Consider the following 12,262-nt stretch of genomic DNA (forward strand, 5'->3'; position numbering starts at 1 on the left):
CCCATGGCCTGAAGCTTACAGCCCGGGAGCTCTGGAGAGTCATGGCATCTGGAAGCACAGCAGTTCATTTTTGAGAACACACAAGCGTTGCCATGAGGCCTCTTGTTTTGGTAACAAAAACATGAAGATTGTTACTACCAGGTGTTTTCAGTGTGTTTGACTGTGTTTTAGTTGCCATGACAAAAAAGTCTCAACTCCACTTTTCATGACCCTGAACTGACAGGGCCTTCATCATGTTTATGTCCCCGTGTTATCCTTACCCCACCCAGATCAAGAGACGAGAATGAAGACAAGCTGTCACTCATATTCCAGATTGAAAAAAGATGCAAAGAAACTCAGAGACTGACAAAGACTGTCAGATTAGAATGAAAAACAGGTCAATTCAACCATCAGACTAGATAGGTATCTCAACTTTATGGTCATAGATTTGGCCCACCAAAGGATACTCCAATGGGCCTAGGCTTTGACCCAATTATAGTTCACAAATGTTAAAGGGAGGTCCACTACATGGACAACCCCATCGTAAATGCCTGAGTCTACCATGTAAAGTAAGAACAGTTTACAGTTACGTTCCACACCTGTATTGGCTCCTAATGGGGTTGTCTCCTGGTTGACCTTTGGCTTTTCTCAAAGTGGTTGCCCAATGTCCACTACATGGACAACCCCTTCTTAAATGCCTGAGTCCCACAAGTAAAGTAAGAACATTTTATACTCACCTCACACATTGATGTCAGCTCCGAACAGGGTTGTCTTCTGCTTGACCTTTGGCTTATCTTAAAGTGGTTTTCCATTACTTCTTAAATGCCCCCAAGTAAGATTATCATATACTCGCCACCCGCACCCATCCAGCGATATCGGCACAGGGCCGTCCGTCACTCTCATAACATTATTATATCACATGGGTGCTGCAACCAATCAATAGTCACTAATCAGCTGCATAAATATTCAGATGTCTGGTGTGGCAAAATAGCAAACATGTCAGCCAACGATTAGCTGCAGCACTCAGGTGGCATCAATGTCACGAGAGTGACGGGAGACCCGATGCTGACGTCGTTAGGCTGCGTTCACACTGCGTCTGTGGCGTCCGTTAGACGGACTACGTTACACCACGGCATAACTCGGTGTAACGCAGTCCTTTAACGCTGCCATTATGTCCTATGTCGGACGCATCGCTAGCGCACGCCCTCAATGGGCGTGCGCTAGCGATGTGCCGTCATTGAGTGACGTGCCCCGAGACACGGACTGCAGCGTTTCCGGGTCTGTCACCGCTAGCGCAGATAGAGCATCTGCTAGCTCTATCTGTGCTAGCGTGATGACACATCGGCACTTGCGTTAACAGCAGCACATTAACGTATATATTAAATGGGCTGCTGTTAATGCAATGTGAACTCGTCCTTAGACTGGAAGGTAGGAGCTTTTCTTATTTTCATTGGGCAAGCCTTGTAAGAAAAGCCAAAGGTCAAGTAGAAGACAACCCCATTTGGAGCTAACTCCTTTTAGACAGGGGAAAGACACTTTATTTATTGGGCAATTTGATTTACTAAACTTTCTGGCAGTGTTACTTGGGCACTCTATGGCAATGTTATATGTACGCTATGTCACTTTATTATCTGGGCATAAACCCTAATAGGGGCATAATTACATAGGAATTATCCAACCTAAGACCGGCATTAAGATGACTACAGGATGCTAGGGGGGAAAGCAAAAAAATAAGCAAATCATCATACTACTGAGTATGAAACCTGAGTTCCTCACTCACCAAGTAAGATGTGGAGGTCATTGACTCTCCATGGATTCCAAAAATCACACAGAGGACAATAGAAATTACACAACCATCAGAGAGCACAGAGTCACTATATACCAAACTTTGTGGTCAGTCAGTTTTAAAAGGCAAAGCCAATCGACTAAGGGAGCATTCGAGACTGAGCATTGATTGTGCCAATGACAACCGGATGGCAGAATATTTCACTACTTATAAGGACTTCAATGCTGACCATCCCTACCGATGTATAGCCTTTCAAAAGTGAAAATATTGTGGCAGAGTTACTAATTCTGGCCATAATTTAAATGGTGCAAACTGGGACTAGATAGTCTAAAAATGAACCAAATTTTTCACAGAAGCTCATGAAAAATTTGGCTCATTGAAAGACACTGTTGTCTAACTTCATCAGCTCTTGGGTAATTATTTTTCGTTTTCGGTTTATATGTGTTGCCATCTCCTTTTTTAATTATGTCCGTTTTTAAAATAATTATTAAATAAAAAACAATACTTTTTAGACACTATTTTGCGTTTGGAGGATCCTTTTTTTCCCCTTATCGGATTTTAAATGGCAGCAAGTAAATATTTAGGTGAGTATATTGATAATTTGGCTATTGCTGTCACATTTTAAGCATTGGTCCTTGGTGAATGAGATGTAAAAAGTGTCTAAAGCACAAAATTTGCAACAAGCTTGTGCCAAATGAGCCAAAATGTGGAACAAAGTTGAAGAGCACTTACAACAGTAAATCTGACTTGCTGTATATGTGGTGAGGGGGTAAAGAAACGGCAATTGATTTATAGTTATGGAGGAGCTGAAACATTTAAATCACAACTCCAGCGATTTTTCATTTATTTTTCCTCAGTAGTGGTATCACTAATCTAAGCCCCCTGCACCTAGTCTTGTACTTGCCAGCCACCATCTTCGTCTATAATTGGCACCGCTCTTGTCAGACTTTTGACATTTGTGACCTGCCAGGTCTCTTCAGTTTTGGTTGGGCGATCTGTAAGTTACAAATCAATGTAAGTCTATGAAAGTCAGAAGGAGGCCAGAATCGGGCTCTCATAGACTTATACTGATGGCTAGTGACCGTTACCATCAGTCAGAAGTTGCAATCACAAGATGATGAGGCAGGATCAGAACCTCACTGGGAACAGCTGAAGACGGCAGCTGGTAAGTAATGCTTTATGTTACTAGATTAATTTATAACTATTTCTGAACTTAAAAATGAACCCTTCTATGTTGGCAATTTTCATCTGTCATACTCAAAAGCATCCTTGAAGCCTCCATAAGGAGGGGGAGGTCTATCCATTCCTAATTTTGGAAAATATTTTAGGCCAATTAGGATAGGGTAACTTTTATAAAATAACGCTTCCAACTACTTCCCTTTATTGGTCCAAATTACGAATGACTAGATTACGCCATATTCCTTATCTGTATTGGTGTGGTCTAAGAAACCAGTATGTAATGTGGTACCATCCTTGGCTCAGGTCACACTACACTCAATAGCTGTATGGCGTTCAGTTCAATTTTCCAGCAACATCCTTGTTTGCTCCCCTGACTCCCACCCTGGTGTTGGTAGTCGAGGCTTTGACTGGTGGAAAGATCAAACGTTACTCGGATTGTCTGATTTTGATTTTCTATACTGTGTCATATTTTAAGGCACAATTTGTTCCACCACCGGCAGAAGAATTCAGGTTAATACAGGTATTTTCCTTTCTGTCATCGCTATTCCCGTCAGGAGATGAGGCGGACTGTACTTTATGGTCAAAAGCAATTTCTTCTTGGGTTGGATTTGGGTTGGATTTTTGCCGTTAATCAAGCTCCCAGATTCCAAATTGTTTCTTTGCCTAATAGGAAAAAGATTTTCATGATTCAATATTTCAATATCTCTTCAGATGTGGCAGATCAGCTGCGAATACATGAGAAAAGGTAAATGGGAGACTTCAATAGAAACATTTTTTTTGTATTGGGCATATTATCTCCCCACCTGACACAATTCAATATTCTCTTCAGTTCCACCTTTAATCCTCACTTAGATGTCTGTTTTTTTGCGTACAAGTGCAATTGGCGTTTTTCACGGATAGCATTCGTATTTATCATAGTGAATGGGGTCATTCACATATCCGTGATTTTTCATGGACTTAGCGGTCCATGCAGAATTGTGCGGATGCGTTCCATTTTGAGCTAGGTGTTAGATCCAAATTGGCAATGCAAGCCTATAGGTCCATAAAAATATCAGACAGCACTCAAAAGTTAGCCGAGTGCAGTAAATATTTCACGGACTGTTAGATAGGAGAAGCTGGAGAAGCTTATTTTTTCTGATGTCTGATGTCCAAACTGATGAAATTGGATGGAACCATAATGAAAATCACTAATGGAACTCGGTGTATTTTTCTCGTAAGGTGAAAAACGCCAATATGAATGAGGTTTAATACTATCTATATGGTGGTTTTGCCCCAAAATGTCAATTTTTTGTCTCAAATTTTTGGTAGAGGACATTACAAGGGCTAAATATACTAAATTACCAGCTATGTGTTTCTTTGGAGACAAACCTTTAAACATTCAGTACAGAGGCATATAAATTGACTCAGTTTATACTGCTAGCTGCATTTTCCCACTTTTATCACCAAGTTAATAATATATGATAAGTTGGGGCCATTAGCGCCGATACTGTAGAGTATTTGAATAAAACTTGGGCAGGATGGATAGCTTATCGGCATTCACTCCGAAATACAGTCTACATTATGACATGATGATGTGGTGGATGTACCTTTCATTATTGATATACCATGAAGCTTTTGGGGCCTCTTGGAAAAACTATTTACCAGTAAACTCGAGGAATCATATATGAACAATAGTACTGGTCTCCTCCCATTAAAAAACTTTGGGGCTCCTTTGATTCCAGGCCCAGTCCATTCTCTAGCAATAAGATTAACCTTTACGAGACGTTGACCGTACTGCACAATGAAATGTAAAGAGAAACTGTAGATCACCTACGTTGTCTTGATTTCTCTTAGTTATTGTCAAGAATGCCAATAATTAATGTCAGCAATTACTTCTTGGCATAGTATTTTCTAAAATGAACTTCAACCATGACAATAAAATCACTTAGTGACATCAAACAATTGTTTTTCATGAACTTTCCATGATTTGCTTTTGTATTTTTTGGCAAACAAATAATTGGAATAAAACCTTGACAGCTTGGACTACTGGAGTGTTGTCCAGATTTCTCACCAGAAATTTTGAGTTGTCCAATGGTTGATAATTACTAATGATTAGCAGTTCTTTAACATTTCACTGGATTCATACTTTTGGAAGCAATTGCAGCCAAGATCCCTTAGACTTCATATTGAGCACGCGCCTTCAAGACGGCAAAAGTCTATTCATCTATGTCATGTCTGTGGCACAAAATTCAATTATTGGCAAATCTAACTACATTCTCCCATTGCGAACAGCAGTACAATGTCAAGTTTGACTCAACAGATTCATTTATTAAAATAACTTTGATTTGCACTATTTCATTTTGAGACTCAAGTCTTCCATTGTTTCTCTATTGCCCATTGGTAACTATACGTATGAAAACATGGCCTTAAATAATCTTAGTTTACTTAACATTTTATGGTCAAAGCTGTGATTTAAATATGGGGAAAATATTTTATTACCTATCTTTTTTTTTCAAAAGACTTTTTTGGCTTTTGCAACTGCCACTTGGCATTGAGATTGGTTGGCAGCTAACTTTATACCACTTTTAGTGATTATCCAATTTTGTGAAGCCTCAAAGGACAAACAGCGGGGGATAAAAAATACATTTCTGTAATACTTGCACATTTTACAAATGGCATTGCTTTCAAGCTAATGGAGAGGTTTGGAAAGCCATTTTATAATTGCTGCTACTAAATGGAAAATGGAATATGAAACTCATAAATGTAAGGCTATCACATATATTCATTATCATTTCCATCTTCCATTAGACATATTGGCATTGCCATGGTCACTAATGTGTCACTAACAATTGCGAGTATTACAAATTCTGCATAAAATAAAGTGATACCCATACCTGTATTTTCTATTTCTTTCACCAAATTATAGGAATTAGAACCTGATACTGCCATCTTTTTAAAATCTGCTACAATTTGGTAAAATTGTAATACTATAAAAAACCAATACTTGAGCTTTTACAGTCCAATAATGCATCGTAATGCACACTTCCACCATCTCTGATGGTGGTAAGCCCTCTTTCCTCTTGGGCCCCTTGCATGGCTGCACTGATTGTTAGGGCTAGCGGAACACACCGAGTAAATATAGATGTTTTATTATAATTGATGCGTTCGCAGCCCGGGGTCCACCGTGCAGGAGAACCTGCTGCTAGTAATGGCGGCACTATATGGCTGTATGAACTAGCTCTGTTATTTCACAGAGTAGCCGTGAAAGCAAAGCACTGCGCCCTGTTAGACTTCACAGAGGCACAGGCTAACTGCCCAACAGAGAGCAGTCAGTGGTCATGCATGCACACAAAACTCCTCGCCGGAGGTGCCAGCATTCTAGGGGCTTATTTCAGCCAGGTCCCTGAATACATACAAACACACAATCTCCTCGCCGGAGGTGCCAGCATTCTAGGGGCTTATTTCAGCCGGGTCCCTGAACACAAACTTACATGACCACACTGGCACAAAGCACATAACTAAGAAAGATACTAGCGCATGGCCGTGCGGCCATGCGAGCCTTAAATAGTTGCAACACGTACAGGACCTTCCTAGAAGGACCAATGAGAGGCTGCTACAGAGCCTGAGCACCTACAGGACCTTCCTGGAGGACCAATGGATTTAGCTGCAGTATCTGAACATGTGACCCTCGATCTCCACTGAGAGATCTTACTCTGGGCATGCTCAGAAGGCCGCTGCCCAGCACTGGCTTCAATGGCAGAAGCAGGAAAAGCAGTAGTAACTCTTTGTACAGAGTCAGACAGAGCGAGACGCTGGCACTGACGTCTCTGCTGAGCAGGCTCCACTGCCACAGAGAAGAATGGGAGACCGCGGCAGAGATGGCCCGAGATTCCCCCTGAGCAGAGGTGGGAACTCGACCCCTAACACTGATTGCATTAATGCTATGTCCGAGCTTGGTGTAAGGGATCTTCCGAGAAAAAGCCACAGAATGTACAGTTCAACATATTTATTTTCTTAAAGATTTCCATTTTACAGTGAGAATCTGTGGCCGCCTTGTGGCTCTTCTGTTGATTAGAAGGCCTGGTGTGATGACAGCTTGATGCAAGCCTAGTAATCAAAAGAAGAGTCATGGATGACATCAGTTTAGAGGTTTTCACAGCACCTGTCCTGCAGCCACAGATGTCTTGACATGGCCAATGGACTAGGTTATGCGAATCGATTTCCACCAACTCTAGTTGCAGTCAAAGAGTAGTCCAAGGTACAATGAGGCAATATCAGTCTAGGTCCACAAAATGTAGTTGCCCTCTCTTTAGTGTCAGTTGCAGAAAGACATAAATGCCTTACCAATTCTGTAATTTTTAGCAGCAGAACAAGTGGCAAGTTATAAACAGGAGTTTTTTTCACACTGTCCAGTTCCAGATTTTCAGCAGGACCATCAGGGTTCTCCACTGGTGTATATTTTCATGTCTTGCCCGATGGCTGAAATCACAATTAACAATGTTCAGTAGACTATCCCATGACTATGTTTCCTCTTTAATGCTGTCCTCAGAGCAGGTGTCTCACACTTACCATTGACATGTTTGATGGGGGCTTAATGGGACCAGCTTCTGCATTAGCACTGGTTGTAGGTCCTTCTGGTCCCACTTACAGTCTGAGCTCCACTACCAGCACTTCCTAGTGACCCCCCGAATTCCAGTTCTTTCTAACAGTAGTCCAGTGGCAATTAGCAGCATCAGCATCAGGCCCTATCTGCACTGATCTGATAGCAGACACTTCCTTCTGACTAGAAGCCACAAAACTCTTTTTCTTGGTGAGCATGAAGAGCAGTTGACCGGCAGTGTCCTGCCCGCAATGGCCCAATGAGAAAAGTAGAGGCAGACAAGAAACAAACACAGGGGGTTGAGGTTAACAAAAAAAGTTGCCCAAAAATGATTTTAACAAGAGTTAAACTGTATTACAACTGTAAAAAATGCAGAATTGTGGAGTCAATGCTGGTGGGACTTAGGTAGACATATAATACAGATATAATACTCCAGCTCCGTACATGCACAGTTATTTATAGACTGTTATTAGGGCTTGTCTAAAACAATGAGGATTTTGTTGTTGTGGGTTTTTTCCTATGAGGGAGCGGAAAGGAAACATCTTTCAATGAACCATATCCAATGGGAATTCTGTGCACTGGGTGTGAAAGCTCTTCTACAACACTGAGACTTTCTTAGCAGCCAGAGAAACCTGCAAAACATCACCATTAGTTCTATCAGAGATTGAGTGTCCTGTGTGTGAATTTAGAATGTATTATTATCTCAAACCTGTATGGCATATCTATAGGATTTACCATAATTACATACCGTAGTAGATTCAGGTAGCAGGGGCAGACATTGACAACTCGGGGCCCCTGTGCAAGAAACGTGTCTGGGCCCTCTCCCCGCGGCCATGCTGATTATGATGAGGGCAGTCTGGTGAAGGGTCCTCTGGAGCATCGGACACCGAGGCCAGATTTGCCCTAATTATTACCGCCTTGCAAGTAGAGGCATACAAGGAAATCACAGAGTCTTACAGCAAAAATTCTATTTGGCCCCCCACACCTCTAAAAATATATAGATATTCATATTTTTTTACTGAGATTGAGATATATATATCTATCTCTCTCTCTCTCTCTCTATATATATATATATATATATATATATACATGTTATTTCATGTGCTCCAAGAATCCAAGGCATCGGGTATGTTCCTCCCACAAAAATGTTTCGGCAATGCAAGGCCTTTGTCAAGCCAAGAGAAAAAGTGCATCTTTTTCCACTGTGGAGGAGGGGGACACAGCAGACAGGACAACTAAAAGCCCCCTGCTCCTGCAGTGCTGTCCCTTGCTGTGAGTCCTTCTTCCCCGAACTCTACTCTTTGAGGAGATGCTGCTGGGAAGAGAACAGTGCAGGAGGCTAAAGACATATTGGAAGTTCTTCTGCTCTTCCTCCACTATTGTCCCCTGTGTACTGTGTGGCCGGGCTCCCAGATAAATGCGTGCCATGCAGAAGGACAGAGACGGCAGCCAGTGAGCGCTCTCATCAGTCTGATGGGGAAGCATTCATTGGCCAGTGGCCTCTCTCCCTACATGGAACACCCCCTTTTTCAATGTCCGCACTTAGTGCAGCGCCCTCACCTTAGCGCTGGGTATCAGAATGATTACAGGTGGGAGTGTGAGAAGCATTAGGATATGCAGTAGAATTTTCTCCTGCAAATCCTGAACTTGTTATTTCTCCTGAAAATAGCATGCCCTTTTCCGGGAGCACACTTGTGAAATGAGATTCACTTTTCTATGAAAAGCGCTGCCATAAATATTCTGTTTAATGTGATCAGAATAACCTAGATTTCTACAGTTTATCACATTCGTGTATAAAATGGGATTGATCATGATCACAGGGCTTCAATAAGTTCCTGACCCATGTGTAAATAAAGGAACATAAACATTCATATAGCTAGAATGGTCTTAGGAGGCTTCACTGTTGGCATGACACAGGACGACTCATGGTACCGTTCAACTTTTAATCTCTAGACAACCATTCTTCGAGATGTCCAAGTCTGAAGGCACGTCATAAGGGACAATAATTTATTCCAGTCCTCTGCAGTCCAGTCCTTGTACTCCCTACAGACTAACATTTTGCAAGAAGTACATGGAGCACTGCAATAAAGTTGTTTTCTCTGATGAAGCCCCCGTCAAACTTGGACATCTTCAAGAATGGTTGTCCAGAGAAGTAAAGTTGAGTGCTACCATGAGTCTTGTCTCATCCAACATTAAAGCATTCTGAGACCATTCATGTGTGGGGGCTTTTCATCCATGGAGGGGGCTCCATCACAATTTTCCTGAAGAAAACAGCCATGAATAAAGAATGGGATCTAATAATCCTCCAAGAGCAACTTCTCCCAGCCATCCAGGAGCAATTTGGTGATGACCAATGCGTTTTCCAGTATGATGGAGCAACATGTCACAAAGCAAAAGTTATAATTAAGTGGCTTGTTGAAAAAAATAATGCAATTTTGGGTCCATAGCCAGTAAACTCCCCAGATCTCAATTCCATGGAGAAATTGTGGTCAATCTTCAAAAAAGTGGGTGGACAGACAAACACAAAAATTGTGATAACCTCCAAGCTCTGATTAGGCAAAAATGGGTTGTCATCAGTTAGGATTTGGCCTAGAAGCTGATATCCAGTTGCCAGGGCGAAGAGCAGAAGTCATTAAAAATAAGGGACAATAATGTAATTATGGAGACTACACAAAGTAGTTGTCATTAAAAGTTTAAAAACTTAGGAAATACTTATAATTGTACTTCATACAGAACCATCTGACTAAAAGATCAAAAAACACTGAAGCAGCAAATTGTGAAACCAAAATTTATGACAGTTTCAAAACTTTTGGCCAAGACTTCAGAGTAGATGGCCAAAACTACATGGACGTTCACGCGTAAAAGAAAAACACTGCTTCTTTTACACTTACCGGGTTTTTTTTGCGGCCTGTTATTGTGGGCATTTTTTGCGGGCCGTATTGCCGCAATTTTCACGGTCTGCCGCAATAATGGACCACAAAAAACTTGCGAATCGCCGTTTTTCGGGTTTCCAATGCTATGGAAAAAGTATTAGAAAAAAAAACGGCATTCCGCAAAACCAGAAGTCACGGTGCACCGCAAAAACAAGCTTCCATTGTTTTTGCGGCCCTATTAATTTTCAATGGGGGCCGTGTCCGTAAGCCATGAAAAAGATCGAGCAGGCCGTAAATACAGCCCTAATGGCCCTACTGCGCTCTGTGGAATTATTGCGGCCCGTTTTTGAGTCCCCATAGAAATCTATTGGGGCCGCAAAAACTGGATGCAAAATCATGGTAAGTGTCAAAAAGAAGCCTAAAAACAATGGCATGAAGTTTATCTTTTTGGTTATAACAATCTGCAGGAAATAAACCTAAAACCCCTTAAAGGATATTGTCATATTTGAGCGCAATTTCTTTTTTACTAAATCTGGGATCTAAGGGGTAACGTTTTTCCTTGTGGAAAGTGACAAGCCAGGCCTGGTTTGGCTTTTATCCTAAGTCATATGGCAAGGTTCGTTAAACCTGCACATAGGTGACATCTGTGTTCTGTTTGTGATTTTCAAGGGCCAATGAACTAGTACAGGGGATTTTGATTACGGTAATTACCAGGCCATTTGTCATCAGGCACTAGAGTTCCAGTGCCTAGGGCGGCGGGTTGCATGAGGAGGCTCCTGAGACCAGAATTTTTTTAGATGCTCCTCTGAGCTTTTGGACAGAATGCCACCTTTCAATGGGGGGTGGGGGTGGAGAGTAAGGGTGGGTTTTATATCTGGCTTGCTAACTGGTGGAGAGTACTGAATACAAGTATTAAGAATAATCTGTCAGAAGAATCAATCCTCCTAAGCCGTCTATATGGGCATAGAAGTCATAGGAAGCTGAATAAAATGATACCTTGATATCTGTGATCCGATGTCTTATTCCAGAAAAATTCACTTTTCATTTCTTGTAAGCTGTGAACGCAGGTTCTCCGGGAGAGCAATGTCCGGTCCATACTGTAGATCTTAACAGCTCATTTGGATGTGGATTTCTGTGAAATAAGACATTGGATTACAGATTTCAATTTATTTAACTCTCTATGAGCTACAAACCCATATAGTCAGCTTAGGGGGATCCTACTGACAGATTCCCTTTAATCTGAATGGTGCATGCACTGTCAATGTGCTGCTGCTCCACCAATCAGAGCAAAGAAGAATGCCTCACTGCCAAGGTATTGCCTGATTCCCGATGGGTGGGCACATGGGCTGGATATTCACAGATTAGGCTGGGGAGAGGACTTGTAGCTTTTGATGTGAAGATTAGGGGGGCAGCTTGCATTTATCAGACTACCAGAGTGCACAGCGGGCCACCTTCCCACAGAAAATAATGATAGTGCTGATAAGGCAAGGTTTGCACCAGTGCAGCCTCTGTGGGTAGAAATACAGAAGGACTTCCGTGACAGTCTTCCATTCCACAGGTACTTCTGCCTGTCTTTCTCAGAAGGGCAGGAGTAAGGAAACTGCTGATGTTAGCAATGAAATGGCACTAATGTTACGAGTGGGAGGGGTGGGAATGGGGGTACTAGAGCATACAGAGGGGAAGGAAGAGCGCCATTTGTTTTAGAGGGGAGGGGTGAGAAAGGATGACACTGTTGCCTCCAAATTGAGAAGTGAGGGAAGGTGGGTACTATTGCCTCCACTGGGGAGGATTAACATGGGAGGACACTACAGATTCCAAATCGAGAAGTGAGTGACAGTGGGCACTGTTGCCTTCAATGAGAGAAGG

The 12,262-nt window shown here is 42.0% G+C and overlaps 1 long non-coding RNA gene across 1 annotated transcript; it reads right to left on the minus strand.

Moving 5' to 3' along the window:
• Window positions 1-3,412: 3,412 nt before the first annotated feature.
• Window positions 3,413-11,885, minus strand: LOC138649649 (uncharacterized). The gene is made up of 3 exons (XR_011315338.1): window positions 11,393-11,885; window positions 7,268-7,402; window positions 3,413-3,607 (listed from the first exon to the last, which is right to left on the minus strand). It is a non-coding gene; the product is annotated as an uncharacterized lncRNA (long non-coding RNA).
• Between the last annotated feature and the right edge of the window lie 377 nt (window positions 11,886-12,262).

Source organism: Ranitomeya imitator, chromosome 9 (genome assembly GCF_032444005.1).
Source record: "Ranitomeya imitator isolate aRanImi1 chromosome 9, aRanImi1.pri, whole genome shotgun sequence".
In the NCBI taxonomy this organism is placed as follows: Eukaryota; Metazoa; Chordata; class Amphibia; order Anura; family Dendrobatidae; genus Ranitomeya; species Ranitomeya imitator.